Here is a 19,904-nt window from a genome sequence, read left to right as displayed (position 1 = left end):
CGGCAAGTTGGTGGCTGGGCTCCCCAGAAGGAGACAAGAGAGACCTTCCATCTCTGTCTTGGTTGGAGGCAGAAGAAAGCAGAGGCAGAGGCTGAAGGACAGAACCTTTGGATTTGGAGACATCCGAAGGGCTCTAAGCCTCTAAACCGGCTGTGCTCTGAGAAGAACAAACTCCAACATCTCCCCCTTTCTTTTGTTTTAAAACATAGGGGGTTTCTGAGGGGGTACACATAAATCCATCAATATGGGCCAGAACTTTGTAACAGATATACATGGTATACATAAATCCATCAATATGGGAGGCATTATACATAATTTACATGAGTACATAGCAATATAACACAGGCTAGTAGTAATGTAACAAATAACAAGAATCAATCTGAAAATTTACACATGTCCATAAGTCCTAGAAACAGTCCAATAGGATTCCATTGTCCATTAGTTCATTTGCCAGGAATCTAATAATTCTTGTGAGCACAATCAGCAACAGAACCACCCGATATTTCTTGGGTCTTCTCCTTTGTTTCAAGATGTTGGAGTTTGTTCTTCTCAGAGCACAGCCGGTTTAGAGGCTTAGAGCCCTTCGGATGTCTCCAACTCTGGGCACGTAAAAGAAAAACATAATCTGGGGACAATAACATGGCAGGAAATACAGAATTAGTCATTTTAACTGTAAATGTGAATGGGATGAACTCTCCCATAAAGCAGATGCAGATAGCAGACTGAATCAAAAGTCAGAACCCTACAATATGTTGTTTACAGGAAACACATTTGAAGCAGGGAGATACATACAGAGTAAAGGTAAATGGCTGGAGCAGAATCTATTATGCTTCAGGTGAAGTCAAAAAAGCAGGGGTAGCCATCCTTATCTCAGATCAAACAAAAGCAAAAATTGATCTAGTTAAAAGAGACAAGGAAAGAAACTATATCTTGCTAAAGGGTAGCATAGACAATGAAGCAATAGCAATACTAAACATCTATACACCAAGTGGTATAGCATCTAACTTCCTAAAGGAGAAGTTAAGAGAGTTGCAAGAAGAAATAGACAGCAAAACTGTAATAGTAGGAGATCTCAATCTTGCACTCTCAGAATTAGATAAATCAAACCACAAAACAAATAAGAAAGAAATTAAAGGGGTAAATGGAATATTAGAAAAATTAGTTATGATAGATCTTTGGAAAAAAACAAATGGACACAGAAAGCAATGTATTTTCTTCTCAGCAGTTCATGGAACCTATACAAAAATTGACCATATGCTAGGACATAAAGACCTTAAAATTAAATGCAGGAAGGCAGAAATAGTAAATGCTTTCTTTTCAGATCATGATGCAATAAAAACTACATTCAACAAAAAGTTAGGGGTAAATAGACCAAAAAATAATTGGAAACTAAATAGTCTCAGCTTAAAGAATGACTGGGTGAAACAGCAAATTATAGATACAATTAATAATTTCACTCAAGATAATGACAATGATGAGACATCATACCAAAATTTGTGGGATGCAGCCAAAGTGGTAATAAAAGGAAATTTTATATCTTTAGAGCCTACTTGAATAAAATAGAGAAAGAAAAGATCAATGAATCGACCTTGCAACTCAAAAAGCTAGAAAAAAAGACCAAATTTAAAACCCCCAATCAAATACTAAACTTGAAATTCTAAAATTAAAAGGAGAAATTAAAAATATTGAAAGTAAAAAAAAAGCTATTGAACTAATAAATAAAACTAAGAGTTGCTTTTATGAACAAACCAATAAAATAGATAAACCTCTGAAAAATTGGATTAGAAAAAGGAGAGAAGAAAATCAAATTTTTAGTCTTAAAAATGAAAAGGGAGAACTTTCCACCAATGAAGAGGAAATTAGAGAAATAATAAGGAGTTACTTTGCCCAACTTTATGTCAATAAATTTGATAACCTAAGTGAAATGGATGACTACTTCCAAAAATATAGGCTTCCCAGATTAAGAGAGGAGGAAATAAATTGCGTAAATAGTCCTATTTCAGAAAAAGAAATAGAACAAGCTATTAATCAACTCCCTAAGAAATAATCCCCAGGACTAGATGGATTTACATGTGAATTCTACCAAACATTTAAAGAACAATTAGCACCAATACTATATAAACTATTTGAAAAAATAGGAAATGAAGGAATCCTACAAAATTCCTTTCATGACATAGACAAAGTATTGATACCTAAACCAGCTAGGTTGAAAACAGAGAAAGAAAATTATAGACCAATTTCCCTAATGAATATTGATGCTAAAATCTTAGATAAGATATTAGCAAAAAGACTATATAAAATCATCCCCAGGATAATACCATGACTAAGTAGGATTTGTACCAGGAATGAAGGGCTGGTTCAATATTAGGAAAACTAATTGGCCATCAGTATAACTGGCCATATTAATAACCAAATTAACAAAAACCCTATGATCATTTCAATAGATGCAGACAAAGCATTTGATAAAATCTAACATGCATTCCTATTAGAAACACTTGAGAGTATAGGAATAAATGGACTTTTCCTTCAAATAATCAGTAGCATCTATTTTAAGCCATCAGTAAGCATCATATTTAATGGAGAAAAACTGCAACCATTCCCAGTAAGATCAGGAGTGAAACAAGGTTGCCCACTATCACCATTACTATTCAAGATTATATTAGAAATGCTAGCTGTGGCAATAAGAGTTGAGAAAGAGATTAAAGGAATTAGAGTAAATAATGAGGAAACCAAATTATCACTCTTTGCTGATGATATGATGGTATATTTAGAGAACTCCAGAGATTCTACTAAAAAGTTATTAGAAATAATCCACATCTTTAGCAAAGTTGTAGGATACAAAATAAACCCACATAAGTCATCAGCATTCTTATATATCACTAACAAAATCCAATAGTCAGAGTTACAAAGAGAAATTCCAATTAAAGTAACTACCAATAGTATAAAATACTTAGGAATCTATTTGCCAAGGGAAATTCAGAAACTTTATGAGTAAAACTACAAAACACTTTCCATACAAATTAAGTCTGATCTAACCAATTGGAAAAATATTAAATGCTCTTTGATAGGGTGAACAAATATAATAAAGATGACAATATTCCCTAAACTAATCTATTTGTTTAGTGCTATACCAAAATCAGACTCCCCAAAAACTATTTCAATGACCTAGAAAAAATAACAACAAAGTTCATATGGAAAAACAAAAGGTCAAGAATTTCAAGGGAATTAATGAAAAAAAATCAAATGAAGGTGGCCTACCTATACGAGATCTAATATTATATTATAAAGCAGCAGTTACCAAAACCTTTGGTATTGGCTAAGAAATAGACTAGTTGATCAGTGGAATAGGTTAGGTTCAAAGGACAAAACAGTCAATAACTTTAATACTCTAGTGTTTGACAAACCCAAAGATTCTAACTTTGGGGATAAGATTTCATTATTTGATAAAAACTGCTGGGATAACTGGAAATTAGTATGGCAGAAAGTAAGCATCGGCCCACACTTAACACCGTACACCAAGATAAGGTCAAAATGGGTTTATGACCTAGGCATAAAGAATGAGATTATAAATAAATTAGAGGAACACTGGATATTTTACCTCTCAGACCTGTGGAAGAGGAAGGAATTTATGACCAAAGAAGAACTAGAGATCATTACTGATCACAAAATAGAAAATTTTCATTATATCAAATCGAAAAGTTTTTGTACAAACAAAACTAATGCAGACAAGATTAGAAGGGAAGCACTCAACTGAGAAAACATTTTTACAGTCAAAGGTTCTGATAAAGGCCTCATTTCCAAAATATATAGAGAATTGACTCTAATTTGTAAGAAATCAAGCCATTTTTCAATTGATAAATGGTCAAAGGATATGAACAGACAATTCTCAGACGAAGAAATTGAAACTATTTCTAGCCATATGAAAAGATGCTCCAAATCATTATTAATCAGAGAAATGCAAATTAGGACAACTCTGAGATATCATTATACACCTGTCAGACTAGCTAGAATTTCAGGGAAAGATAATGCAGAATATTGGAGGGGATGTGGGAAAACAGGGACATTAATACATTGTTGATGGAATTCTGCATACATTCAACCATTCTGGAGAGCAATTTGGAACTATGTTCAAAAAATTATATATATATATATACCCTTTGATCCTACAGTGTTACTACTGGGCTTATATCCCAAAGAAATCTTAAAGAAGTTAAGGGGAGCTGTATGTGCAAGAATTTTTGTGGCAGCCCTCTTTGTAGTGCCCAGAAACTGGAAACTGAGTGGATGCTGAATAAATTGTGATATATGAATATTATGGAATATTATTGTTCTGTAAGAAATGACCAGTAGGATGATTTTAGAAAGGCCTGGAGAGACTTAAATCTATTGATGCTGAGTGAAATGAACAGGACCAGGAGATCATTATATACTTCAACAACAATACTATATGATGATCAATTCTGATGGACCTGGCCACCTTCAGCAATGAGATGAACTAAATCAGTTCCAACGGAACAGTAATGAACTGAACCAGCTACACCCAGTGAAAGAACTCTGGGAAATGACTAAGAACCATTACATAGAATTCCCAATCCCTATATTTTTGCCCACCTGAATTTTTGATTTCCTTCACAGGCTAATTGTGCACTATTTCAGAATCCAATTCTTTTTATACAGCAAAATAATGGTTTGGACATGTATACTTATTTGTATCTAATTTATACTTTAACATATTTAACATGTATTAGTCATCCTGCCATCTAGTGGAGGGGGTGGGGGAAAGGAGGGGAAAAATTGGAACAAAAGGTTTGGCAATTGTCAATGTTGTAAAATTACCCATGCATATAACTTATAAATAAAAACTATTAAAAATTTAAAACAAACAAAAAAACAAAAATATTATGAAGCTAGAAAAAAATTAATGATAGATAGATAGAAAGATAAATAGATAGATAGATACACAGATAGATAGATAGAAAGAATAAAAAGGGGGAAAACCAACAAACCCACAATGATCTCACTTACCAATTTATATTAAAAATAAAAATAAAAAACTATAGAATATAGAAGCAAGGATCGGTGGTAAAGAATAAATGCAAAATTACATTTTGGTTCCATAAAAATCAACAAAAATACTAAGCTCAGAAAGAAATAATTAGGCATCCTCTATAAGAACCTTCAAAGACACAACAGTAGCTTTATCTGCACCTATTTGGGAAAGAAAACTTTCTAGCCTAAGCAGCAATTCCATCACATTCCATTCCCAAAGAGAGAAAAGGCTGGATGATTCTCCCCTACTTGAATTTCATTTTCTTACAAGTAAAATGAATCTTGCACTAAAAATGATATAATAAAAATGACTAACAGTGAGTTGATATTTCAGAAAAAAGGAAGATTATAAGAGGGAACCCAATTGCTGCTACGGAGCTCCAGTCACCTGCCCCAAATGCACTACATTCCTGATACTGGAGAAACTGACAGCAGATTTGATTGTTAATATTTGATATGCTTTGAGTGAGAAAGAAATATTTTTGTGTTGAAGAAGAATAAATCCTATAATGCATTATTTAAGAAAAAGTATAAATTCCTATGTGAGGAAGCAGTTTTAATAGATGTAGGTTACCTGAGGTATGGCCCTTGATTGTGAAAACTACCATATAACTTTTACTCAGATTGAACCAATGCTCATTCTATGATTAATCTGTCTAGCTGAATTCAAACTGTTGTTCATTACAAAGTCTATGTTTTTAATAGTAGACCAAAATCACACAATTAGACTCAAACTTTCTCAAAATTGTAGAATTATCAACACAGGAAGTCTTGAGCTTACACCAATATATTCTCTTTACACAAACCAGAAATTTAAAATATGACATTTTGATCTTAAAAACAGACAAGCCAGCAAAAGAAACAATAATGACACTGATAAACGAAGACAAGTATATAAATGATAAAATAAATGATGACCTACATATAAACATGGTTCATATTTCCCTACAAGTACATTGATACTGGCCAGAAAACAAATGAGGTAGAAAAAAATCACATGCTTAGGACAATGCTCAACTCTGGAATATAGACTTTGATGTCATTCATGTTTTATTCAGCAAAGAACATCTGTAGCACAGGACACCATAAAGTGATGTTCATTAGCCACCATCACAATCCTAGTCTATGCTCACATATAAATCTCAAATTTTCCTTTAATATATAGTCTCATTTTTTTTTAATTTTTAAAGCAAAACATCTCTATATTAGCAACATTGCCAAAAAATAACAAAAATGCAAACAGAATTGATCATTTCTCTCTCGAGGTAAATAACATTTTGTTTTTATCATGAATCTTTTGAGAATTGTCTTGGATTATTATCTTAATTAAAATAGCTTAGCTTTTCACAATTTATCTTTGTTACAATATTGGTGTTATTGTCCACAATGTTCTTCCACTTCTACTCATTTCACTTTACATCAATTCCTAGATTTTTCTGAAACCATTCAAACTCATGATTCTTAAAACACAATAGTATTCCATGAAAAAAATCTCCCACAATTTGTTTAAGCTTCTCTTGATGGATATGCCACCAAATTCCAATTATTTGCCAATACACAAAGAGCTGAAACAGATATTTTTGTGTAAAGGTACTCTTTTCCATTTCCTTTTCCTTTGATCTCTGATAAGAAGATCTAAAAATAGTATTTCTAAGTGAAAGTGTATGTCCAGTTTGTATCCCTTTGGTCAAACTTCCAACCTGTTCATCAGAATAGCTGGAACAGTTTTCAAGTCAACAACATTCATGTCCCATTTTTCATATCCCCTTCAATATTTATCAATGTCCTTTTCTATGATGTTCTAACCAAACTGATAAGTTTGAGATAATACATCAGAATTGTTTTAATGTTTTAATTTGCATTTCTATAATTGATATTCGTTTAGAATATTTTTCATATGTGTGTATATATATGTATATGTATGTATGTATGTATGTATGTATATATATATATATATATATATATATATATATATATATATATATATAACCCATCTATCAACTGGGAGAATTCACATTTTTTCAGTACAATTTGAGACAGCTTTGTATATATTTGGGAAATGAGGCTTTTATCAGAGAAACTTGCTATAAGAATTTCTTCCCCACAATTTCTTACTTTCTTTTTTTATTAGATATATTGCTTCTGTTTAAGCAAAAGCAGATTAATTTAACACAGGGCCTCTTAAACTTTTTCCACCCACAATCCCTGTTTACTCAAGAATTTTTTATGCAAACATGGGCATATAGAGATATAAAATAGGTATGCAAATCAAACATTTATTAATAATAAATCATAATTTAATGATCCTCACATTCAGTTATATAAACTAATGTGAGGTAGCAATTCAGTTTATTAAGAAGCTTTGATTTAATGCATCAAAATTATCCATTTTATTTTCCATAACCATTTCTTTCTCTTGTTTGGTCATAAATACATCCCTTATGTGATGCAATACAAAAAAATTTTCAATGTTCACCTAATCTGGTATGGTATCACCAGTTATGCCAAAACCATGTATCCTTGATTATGATCTTCTTTTGTTATACAATTATATTAACTTTCCTCAGCAATTTTTGTCAAATAATAATTTATTCTGAAGGAGTAACTAAGTAATGCAGGTATTGATTTCTGGGCCTGAATTCAGAAAGGTTCATCTTTCTGAATTCAAATCTGGCCTCTGATACTTATTAGATGTATGACCTTGAGTAAATTCTTTAAGCCATCTTTTTTCTTTTATGTATTTTGAAATTGTCATTTTTCTGAATTTGCATCATGATCTTCCTTGTTCACCATAGTAACATGTTCTGACCAGGTTACTTTTTAATATTTGCTCATTTTTCCAGGCTATGTCTTAACATTAAATTATATATTAAAGTTTTCTTATTATCTCAGGAGGAGGGGAGTGCTGTTCCAGTCTTCAGGTTTTTGTGCTGGTTCTGGTAGTCTATAAATTTTTATTGTTTTCACAGCAGTATGATCTAAGGGAAGATGTGGTCATTGAACTTCTGGTGTAAGATTTTGTCTTTACCCAGAAAAGGCCCCTCCTCTCTTACAGCTGAAAGTTCTAAGACTCCTTTTAGCTTTGGAATCATGATCAGGTTTTTGTACTCTTTTTCCTTTTTACTGAGAACAAGTCTTCTGATCCTTTGTGAGTGAGGAAAGTATTTAACGAAAATGAACTTCTTTAGCCCTGGAACTGAGGCCAAATCCCCTGCTCTCCTGAGGTTACAGGGATTATTGTTCCTCTTCCCCATCGGACTGTGACTCAGAGTTACATGAGGCAATGAAACAGAGTCCTTCACCTAGGGTCAGCAAAGGTTTCCTCTGTAATCTTTTTTCTGATAGTTGTCTAATCTCAACGTCTCCTCGACATTATAGAAAGATTAGTCATCTCAGTTATTTTAATATGGAAGTACCATTCTACTTCAAGAATTCTTATATTAGTGAGGCAGAACAACTGAATCTATACTTCATTATGGCTACATTGATTACTATGGACTTAGCAAATGTCTAGTGAACATTGCAGTCATTCACGACAAGGTGTAGTAAGCTCAGAAGGTATTACTATTCCTTCAGTTATCATTAAATCAAGCTTCAATGAAACCATTTTTGAATCTGCTGCCCTCAGCCATCTCCAGGCATATTACTGGCATACCCCCCAATATACTCTAGACTGGCCCCCCATTTTAGTGTTATGGACATATCTTACCAACTTCCAAAGTTGTTTTGGGCTATGGAAAAAGTTTTACCTCAGACTTTTTTTTTTTGCTCTGCTGCTCCAAAATTCGATTTGAGGAATTAATTTAAAATTGTTTGGAGGGTAATTTTGGGACAATTCATTTGTATTGCTGCCTTTACTCTGGATGTTTGTCTGCCTCTTTTTAAATGCAATTTGTTTAATCATACTATTGCCATGTGCCATGTATTCTTAGGATTATATAGGCCAGGATTTGGTTAGTAGAAAATGTTTGTAATCTCTTACTATATAATTTTAGTAAATGCCTTCAACTACAACAACAACAACAAAAACTAATTCTACTCTTTTATTTTTACTGGGAAACTTTCCGGTGATAGTTCATGATCACTAGTCCTAAGCATCCAAACCTTTATACATAGAATCCTTGTAGCCTAAGTAATCAGCTTCTCTCTAGGGAACTCAATCTGTGAATTAGGGAATATCCCATGAGTGCATCAAATATTCAATTTATACTACTGAGTACTAAGACATGTTTGAAAGGAAATATTGTTTTTCTAGATTATTAATAGCCCAGGTAAATAATGGTTAATACTTGTTGTTATTCATTTCATTTCCTTTTGAAAATAAAGACAAAGTACTTATAATTTGTTTCTTTATTTCAAAATTTATTTTTGTAGTTATGTCTCATTCCTTAAATGTAATTGAACATATCATTTTTAAAAATTTCTTTTCTTGGTGATAAGGATTTATACCATTGGGAAACAATGGTGCCTATTTCTGATCAATTTCTGACATTTTTATAAAAGCTACCTGTGGTGAACTACATGAGCTCTTTTGAAAGTGCTTTGCCAATTTATAGACTGCTTATCTAAGTCATTTTTATTTTTTTCTCTTCCTTCCTTGCTTTCCTTCCTTTCTTCCTTCCTTCTTTCTTCCCCCCTTCTCTCTGTCTCTCTCTCTCTCTGACTGTCTCTGTTTCCAACTCTCTTTTTCTGTGTTTTTCTGTTACTCTTTCTTTCCATCTCTCTGTCTCTCTGTGCTTCTGTATCTATGTCTCTGTCTTTCCTTCTCTCCCTTCCTCTCTCCTTTCCTCTATTCCTGTTTGTTTCACATTAGAAAAAGTTTTGGCTTATATTTAGCTTTCCAATGAAATAACAGAAGTCTATTTTTGCTCAGATAAGATATAACAAAAAATATAAAACTTAATCCAGAGCCAATATAATATTTTCCTGTAATTTTCATACTGTGTGTCTGTGTTCCAACTCCTATCTCCTACCTGGCATTACAGTTCTCGCCATAAAGCCATTAGCTTCAAATTGTATCACAATATCTAGGCTGGTTCAGACCTACCACACTACCTCATATATACTTCCTTTCCTCCCTCCATTTTGCCTCCAACTTGGAATGATAATGAAATCAATGATACCATCCATATTTATGAAAAGAAATCAATTATTCTATGACTCCCCTCTCATCCCTCTCACTTTTCTCACCAAAATGTTTATTGCTAACCTCCTACATGCATTGCCTTCACCAATTAGTAAGGAGAATCCATGATATCTTTTGAGTAAAGGAATATCCACAACAATGAAATCACTACTCCATCTGAGTACCATTTTCAATTACATTTACCCTTTAACTTAGAACATGTTTCTTGTAAAATAAGCAATGAGGACAGTCAAAATGACAAAAATAAAGGCAGGAACTTTCTGTTCTCCCCCAAACTGCTAGAAATTCACTTAAATAATGACTCTACCAGATTCTGGAGCATCAGGAATACACAAAAAGACAGAGTAGAACAATTTTATGGCCAAAGACAACTTAAAATATTAGCAGGAAAGGTCTGTGGTACTGACTTTGAAAATGAATCCAGGAGATAGTTTGAAAATGATTGGTCTATCTGAAAGTCATTATCAAAAAAGAGCCTAGAAGTCATGTTTTAAAAAATTATCAAGGAAAACTGACCTGATATTTTCTAACCAGAGGGCAAATTAGAACTTGGCTAAATGCACCAATCACTTCTGGAAAGAGATCCCAAAATGAAAACTCCTGGGAATATTGTAGCCAAATTCTGTAACTCCAAGATCAAGGAGAAAACACTGTAAGCATCCCTAAAGAAACAATTCAAATGCAATGGAGCCTCTGTCAACCTAACACAAGATTTAGCAGCTTCTATCTTAAAAGACTGGAGGGGACATGAAATTCCATAGAGCAATGGACTTGGGATTATATCCCCAAATCACCTACCAAGAAAAACTTAGTATAATCCTTCAAGGATAAAAATGGATAATCAATGAAATAGAAGATTTTTAAGTACTCATGATGAAAAGACCAGAGCTGAATAGAAAATTTGATTTTTCAAATACAGGACTCAGGAGAAGTATAAATGGTATCATAAGGGACTTAAAGAGGTTATCTATTTACATACCTATGTGGAAGAATGATACTTGTACCTCAAATAATCTTTCTCATTAATATGGTAGTCAGGAGTACATATAGATAGAAGCCACAGGTGTGAATTGATTTTTTTATAAAGCTTTTTTTTATTTTTAAAACATATGCACAGATAATTTGACATTGACCCTTGCATAGCCTTGGCTTCAGATTTTCTCCTCCTTCTGCTTACCCACTCAACTAGATAACAAGCAATTCTATATATGTTAAACATGCTAAAATATGTGTTAAATTCAATATGTATAAACACATTTATACAATTCTCTTGTACTAGAAAAATCAGATTTAAAAAAGACAGTAAATGAGTAAGAAAGCAAAATGCAAGCAAACAACAACAAAAAGAGAAAGAATGATATGTCGTGATCCCCAATCAGTTCCAATAGTCGTCTCTCTGGGTGCAGATGGCTCTCATCATCACAAAATCTTTGGAAGTGGCATCAATCATCTCATTGTTGGAAAGAGTCATGTTCATCAGGATTGATCGTCATATAATAGTGATGTTTTCATGTAAAATGGTCTCCTGGTTCTGCTCATTGAACTTAGCATCAGTTTTTATAAATCTCTCCAGGCCATTCTAAAATCATTCTCTGATCATTTCTTATAGAACAATAATATTTCTTAACATTTACATATCATAATATATTCAGCCATTCTCCAACTGATTGGCATCCACTCAGTTTCCAGCTTCTTGCCACTACAAAAAGGGCTGCTACAAACATTTTTGCACATGTAGGTTCCTTACCTTCCTTTAAGATCTCTTTGGGATATTGGCCCAATAGAAATGTTGATAGTGGGCAATCTTGTTTTATTCCTTATTTTACTGAGAATGGTTCTTCTTTGTCCCCATTACATATGATTCTTGATGGTTTTAAATAGATGCTACTGATCATTTTAAGGAAAAATCCATTTATTCCTACACTCTCTAGTGTTTTTAATAGGAATGGGGGTTAGATTTTATCAAATGCTTTTTCTGCATCTATTGAAATGATCTTATGAATTTCGTTAGTTTGTTATTGATATAGTTGATTATGCTGATACTTTTCCTAATCTTGAACTAGCCCTGCATTCCTGCTATAAATCTTACTTGGTCATAGTGTCTTATCCTGATGATGACTTTCTGTAATCTCTGTGCTAATTTTTTTTTCAGATTTTTGCATCAAGAGCAGAATCTGGAGATCATTATACACTTCAACAATACTATATGATGATCAATTCTGATGGACGTGGCTCTCTTCATCAATTTGATGAACCAAATCAGTTCAATTTGTTTAATATTGAAGAGAACCAAGTACACCTAATGAAAGAACTATGGGGAATGAGTGTGACCGACAACATAGCATTTCCACTCCTTCTGTTTTTGTCTACTTGCATTTTTTATTTCCTTCTTAGGTTATTTTTACTTTTTCTAAGTCCAATTTTTCTTGTGAAGCAAAATAACTATACACACACACACATATATGTATTATGTTGAACATATACTTTAACATACTTAACATGTATTGATCTACCTACCATATAGGAGAGGGGGTGGGAGAAAGGAAGGGAAACGTTGAAACAGAAGGTTTTGCAAGGGTCAATGCTGAAAAATTACCCATGCATATATCTTGTGAATAAAAAGCTATAATAATAAAATTAAAAAGAGTGGATAAAGGGAAAAAATATTTTTGCATTAATATTCATTAGGGAAATTAGTCTATAATTTTCTTGCTCTATTTTTATCTAACCTAGTTTAGCTATCAGCACCATGTCTGTGTCATAAAAGAAATTTGGTAGGACTCCTTCTTTCCCTATTTTTTCAAATAGTTTATATAGTATTGGAATTAATTGTCCTTTAAATATTTGGTAGAATTCACATATAAATCCATCTGACCCTGGGGATTTTTTTCTTATGTAGTTAATTAATAGCTTGTTCTATTTCTTTTTTCTAAAATGGGACTATTTAAATAATTTATTTCCCCTTCTGTTAAGCAGAACAATCTGTATTTTTAAAGATATTCCTCTATTTCATTTCAATTATCAAATTTATTGGCATATAGTTGGGTAAAATAACTCCTAATTATTCTCTAATTTCCTCTTCATTGGTGGAATGTTCTCCCTTTTCATATTTGAAACTAACAACTTGATTTTCTTTTTTCCTTTTTCTAATCAAATTAACTAAAGGTTTATCTTTTTTGTTATTTTTTTCATAAAACCAACTCTTAGTTTCATTTATTAATTCAATAATTTTCTTATTTTCAATTTTATTAATCTTTATTATTTTCAGAATTTAAAGTTTGATATTTAATTGAGAGTTTTAAATTTGTTCTTTTTCTAGCTTTTTTAGTTGTAAACCCAGTTCATTGATCTTCTCTTTCTCTATTTTATGAAAGCAAACATTTAGAGATATAAAAATGTCCCCTTATTACTGTTTTGGCTGCATCCCACAAATTCTGGTATATTGTCTCATTTATTGTTATTCTCTTGGATGAAATTATTGATTGTGTCTCATCCATCCATTCTTCAGAATTAGATTTTTTAATTTCCAATTTACTTTTGGTTTCTTTTCTCCTGGCATTATATTGCATATGATTTTTATTGCATCATTATCTGAAAAAAATGCATTTACTATTTCTGCCTTTCTGCGTATTGATTTTAAGACCTTATGCTCTAACATGTGATCAATTTTTGTGTAAGGTCAATGACCCACTGAGGAAAAAAGTAAACTCCTGTCTCCATTCAATTTTCTCCAAAGATCTATTATCCCTAACTCTTCTAACATTTTGTTTACTTCCTTAATTTTGTCCATATTTATTTTGTGATTAAATTTACCTAATTCTAAGAGAGCAAGATTGCGATCCCTGACTAGTATGGTTTTGCCATCTATTTCTTCTTTCATCTCTTAACTTCTCCTTTAGGAATTTCTATGCTATACCACTTGGTGCATATATGTTTAGTACTGATATTGCTTCTTCGTCTATTTTACCCTTTAGTAAAATATAGTTTCCTTCCTTATGTTTTTAAATTAAGTCTATCTTTGCTTTTACTTGATCTTAGATCAGGGTTGCTACCCCTGCTTTTTTTTTTTTTTTTTTACTTTAGCTGAAGCATAATAGATTTTGCTCCACTCTTTGCCTTTACTTTGTATGTATCACTATGCTTTAAATGTGTTGCAAACAAAATATTTTAGGATTCTGGCTTTTAATCCAGTCTGCTATTTGCTTCTATTTTATGGGAGAGTTCATTCCATTCATATTCACAGTTAAAATAATTAATTCTATATTTCCTGTCATCTTACCTGTTTTGTTTTTAGAAATTTCAGGATTTGAGGTCCATCAAAGCTATTTATGGTGAGAGTTCTTTTTGTTTCTTTTATTCATTTTTTTAAGACATATGGTCTGTTCAATGCAAAGGAGCAGCAGCTGCTTTAATTTGCCCTGGGGCAGTTTTGCTGATTGATTTCTAGTTCTGAATAATGGAGGCTAGGTCCAGCATTCTTTCAGAGGGCTCAGTGATTTACAATTTGCCTTTTATAGCAAATCTGCTAACACCTGCTTTCACCCAAGACAGATTAGCCTAAGAGGCTCACAGAAGAGACCCAGGTTTGTGCAAGCTTCAAGGCTTTCATTCCCATCTCAGATCTTTGCCCTGTGTTCCCTGTGCTGCAGTCTGGGTTCTGAACCCTTGCCCATTTGAAACAGACCTATTCTGAAATTTTCTCAAAGTATCCTGTTCTGGGAATGTTTTAGATTCCAAATATTTGTGGATTCTTTGACTCCAAAACCAGTTTAAAGGTTTAATCTGCTTTTGGTTTGAGAGAAGGGCAGAAGAGGTCACATAAAAGTTGGGTCTGCTCTCCCCAGGTGTGAGTTTAATGTGAAGAGATAATAACTAAAAAAAAAAAAAATTAATGTGTGAGAGAATAACGTGCTGGGAAAAGGGGAAAGGAAGAAATGGAATGGTGTATATTATCTGCCATAAAAGGGGCCAGAAAAGCTTTTATAGTGGAGGGGAAAAGGATGAGAAGAGGGGGAATGAGTGAACCTTATGCTTGTAAGTATTGATTCAAAGAAGAAATACACAGACAAACTCAATATGGGTATAGAAAATGATATTATCCTACATGAAAGCATGAGGGGGAAAGGGACACAGGAAGAGGGGAATGATAGAAGAGAGGCCATATTGAAAAAGAGAGTGGTCAGCTGTAAAACACTTTTGATTATTGGCAGGGGGAAAGGAGAGAGAGAGAATAGAATATATTGGGGAAAATACAATTAACCATAGCAATTCTAGAAATGATTTGAAGCAAGTTTCTCTGATAAGGCCTCAAAGCAAAACTGGAAACTGAGAGGATGCCCATCAATTTTTGAATAGCTGAATAAATCATAGTATGTGAGTATGAAGTAATATTATTGTTCTGTGGGAAAAGATGATGAGGAAGATCTCAGAAAAAAAACTGAAAAGACCTCCATGAACTCAAAGAGAAATACATTGTGTATAAAGTAATAGTAATGTTCTAGGATGATGAGCTATGAATGACTTTGCTATTCTCAGCAATACAATGATCCATCACTATTCTGAAGGACTTACGATTAAAAAAAAAATCTTATCCATACCCATAAAAAGAACTTATTGTGTCTGAATACAGATTAAAGCATACTTACTTCTTTCTTTTTTCCTTTCTCTTTCTTGATTTTTTTGGAGGGAGATCAATGTTTTCTGTCACAATATGACTTTTATGAAAATGTTTTACATAACTCTGGATGTCTTTTCTTAATGATAACTGGGGATTGGGACAAGGAAGATAATGTGGAGCTAAAATTTTAAAAACAAATGTAAAATTGTTTTAAAATGTAATTGTAGAAAAATAAAAATATCAAAATAATAAATAATAAAATAAAACTAAGTTGAGAGTATTTTAATTCTTTTGGTTTAGTATATTTTACAAATATTTTCAAAATTTATAAAACTTTTATTCATAAGTTTAAAAAAATTGTGCTTTTGGGAGGTACTCAAAGATTTTCAAGAAATTTTTAACGTTTCCGAGAAAAGGTATTGAAAAATTAGCTAATGGACACAATGCCAAATTTAGTCTATTCCAAATAAAGGAAACATATAATGTCTAGAAATGACAGTGTTGGCAGGACCTTAATTAAATCCAGCATCTGTTTTTAAAGTGGTAAATTTGTGTTTGGGATCTATGTTTAGAAAGTAACTTATACCTGAAATTGTGAAGCTTGTATGGATATCAGTATGCATTTATATAAAGTAAACTCACTTTAATTTAAAGAGATAATCCTCATGTTTCAGACTATTGTTTTTAATGTTTTTATATCAACAATGAAAGATATAATCTTTTCAAAATTATAATTTATATTTTCTTAATGGTTTGTATGTATATGGTATGGACATTTAAAAAGCACAAAAAAAGAGAGCTCAGAGTCCAAATCTTGGGAAGGTCCAAGTTCTTTAATGATACGATAAATTGGATATTATTTTTCCTAGATTCAATTTAGCTTGATTTGGGAAATATAAGGTGCAAAAATCATGTTCTGTCCACATATCCTATCCTTCCTGGTCTCAGACAATATCTTCATCATACCAGCAAAGGTCATTATATACATCCAGAAAAAATAAAAATGATATTTACAATTCAATAGTCATTTGTACATAATTACTAAGCACATTATAGAATTTTCACCTATTCCTAAAGTGCCTTGAATGAAAAATAGGATCATAAATAAATAGATTTAGAGTTGAAAAGAACCTTAGAGGGCATGTAGGCCAACTTCCATTTTTTGCTATTAAGGAAATTGAGTTTCAGAGAGGTTAAATGATTTCCTCAAGTTTCACAGGTTCTAAAATTAGAATTGGGATTCAAATTCAGATTTCCAGCTCTTGATCCAATGAAATCTTGTTTTCTTTGAATTTCTATTTCTATAGTTAAGTTTTTTAAAGCTTCAAGGTGATCTTATGCTTACAGGATTATAAATACAGACTTTGCGTGCTTGTTTAAATTATAAAAAATGAGAGACACATTTCTCTTCTATAACTCCAAAAATCACAGTTCTTCTAACAATAGGTAGACAGATTGATTGGAGATTAAAATGATCCAGGCTTTTTCAGATAAGATGTTGATTTTCCTCGCTAAGAGTAGGTATAAAGTAAGAAAATTAGGATGAAGGGTTCCATAAAACATTTTCCCCTTCTTACTACTATCTTCATCCATTCCTACCATTAAATTAAATTTAGCCTTCATCCTCAATTGTAATATAAAAAGAAGATATATCCATATCCTGCTTAAATTGTATTTCTAGGAAATCAATTCCTCCATTTTTTTTCTTTCAATATTTTCTTCTTTTTTTATAGTTAATATTTTTGTAACATTCTTTTTAAAAATTGTATATTGAAATTCTCAATTTTTCTCCTCGTCCTCCTCCACTCTTTGAGAAAGCAGGTGGTATGATATCAACTAAACATGTGAAGTTATTAAAATTGTATTGGCCATTTTGAAAATAAGGCAAGAAAAAATAATGAAAATAGGGTGGGGAAAGTGTGGAATAATATATTATTGAATTCTGATTTCTAATCCATTACTTCTCTTTTGTGGGTGAATTCATGACATTTATATTCAAAGTTTTGGTTACTGTGTATTTTTCTCCATCTTATTTTCTTCAATTAATACTTCTATATTATTGGACTTCCGGCCAAGATGGCAGAGAGGAGGCACACAACTGTGTAACCTCCGCGTTTTTCTCTCACTATCCATTTCATTTCATGCCTCTGAATTAATGCTCGACTGAAAAAAAACATACAATTAGTTACCAAGAGAAACCATCCTTGAGACTTGTCAAGAAAGGTCTGTTTTTGCGCGAGGGAGGGGACGGTTATTAGATCGGAAGCAGGCTGCGAGCAGCAGCGGCAACGAGAGCATGGAAGGCAGCTCAGAGCCGAGCAGAGCAGAGAGGGGGTGGGGCGCAATCACAGAAGTCTCTGCAGGGAGAGCTTTGCTACAGGATTAGAGACTTTGCTCTGGCAGCAAGTCAGCAGCGCAGCAGAGAAGCTAAAAACACCGGGGGTGAAGAATACAACCCCAAATAGCTGGAGTCTCTCGGGACCTGGCCACCCCTCCCTGACAGTGTCTCAGCACGCTCTTGGATCTCAGAGCGCAGGCGCAGAACAGTAGGGTCAGTGCCTCATGGCTACCCTGCCCCTCCCCCAAAGAAAGCAGCCTCCATTCAAGGGTTTTTTTTCTTCTGTTTCTTTGATAGTTTGTCTTTGATTATTAGACAGAATGAGCAAGAAACTGAAAAAAACTTTAACCCTTGACAGCTTCTATACAGGTAAAGAGCAGACTCCAAATCCTGAGGAGACTAAAAACAAACAGTCCCCAGGTGAATCCCCAAAGGAGGAGATCATATGTTCCTCAGCACAGATGAATCTCATGGAGGAAATTAAAAAGGCTCTCACAAGAGAGCTAGAAGAAAAATGGGAAAAGGAGAGGGAGGCTTGGCAAAAGAGTCTGGAGAAGTCATCCCACTCAGTTAAAGAGAGAGTGGATAAAGAAATCAAATCCTTGAAAAATAGGATTGGTGAACTGGAAAACAAAATTGGCGAAATGGAAAAAAATTCCACAGAACAAAAGAACTCAATGGGACAATTAGAAAAAGATCTTTAAAAAGTGAGTGAAGAAAATACTTCACTGAAAATCAGGGTCAAACAAATGGAATTGAATGACTCGAGGAGACAAGAAGAATCAGTCAAGCAAATCCAAAAAAATCAAACAATGGAAAAGAATGTGAAATACCTTCTGGGGAAGACAACAGACCTGGAAAACAGATCCAGGAGAGACAACCTGAGAATCATAGGACACCCAGAAAACTATGATGAAAAAAAGAGCCTGGACACTATTTTCCAGGAAATTATCAAAGAGAACTGCCCAGAAGTCATAGAAACAGAGGGTAAAATAGACATTGAAAGAATTCATCGATCCCCTATTGAAAGGGATCCTAAAATCAAAACACCAAGAAATATAGTGGCCAAATGCCAGAACCCTCAGACGAAGGAAAAAATGCTGCAAGCAGCTAGAAAAACCCAATTCAAGTATTGAGGAGCCACAATAAGGATCACCCAGGATCTGGCAGCATCCACATTAAAGGATCGACGGGCCTGGAATATGATATTCCGAAAGGCTAAGGAACTTGGGATGCAACCAAAAATAACTTACCCAGCAAGAATGAGCATCTTTTTCCAGGAAGAAGATGGACATTCAACGAAGTAAGCAAATTTCACCTATTTTTGATGAAAAAGCCAGAACTTAACAAAAAAATTTGATCTACAAATACAGAATTCAATAGAAATCTAAAAAGGTAAAGATTAATCTTGAGAACTATATTTCGGCTATAAAGATGTATAAAGAATACAGATATACCTTGTTTTAGAAACTAGATGTGGAAAGGACATTGTACCAGAAAAAGGGGAAAGTGGGGGTGCTACATTTCATGAAGAGGCAAAGAAAACCTATTATATCTGAGAGAAAGAATGGAGAGGGATGAATATAGTGAGTATTTTACTGCTTTCAGAATTGGCTTTAAGAGAAAAATTTTAGACATATTCAATCTATGGTGAAACTTCTCCCACCTCATTGAAAAGTGAGAAGGGAAAAGTGAAAAGGGAAGGAATAAGCTAAGTGCCAGGGAATACAGTAACTGGGAGGGAAAGGGATAAG

Source organism: Antechinus flavipes, chromosome 1, assembly GCF_016432865.1.
Source record: "Antechinus flavipes isolate AdamAnt ecotype Samford, QLD, Australia chromosome 1, AdamAnt_v2, whole genome shotgun sequence".
NCBI lineage: Eukaryota > Metazoa > Chordata > Mammalia > Dasyuromorphia > Dasyuridae > Antechinus > Antechinus flavipes.
Note: the sequence above shows the minus strand (reverse complement) of the source record.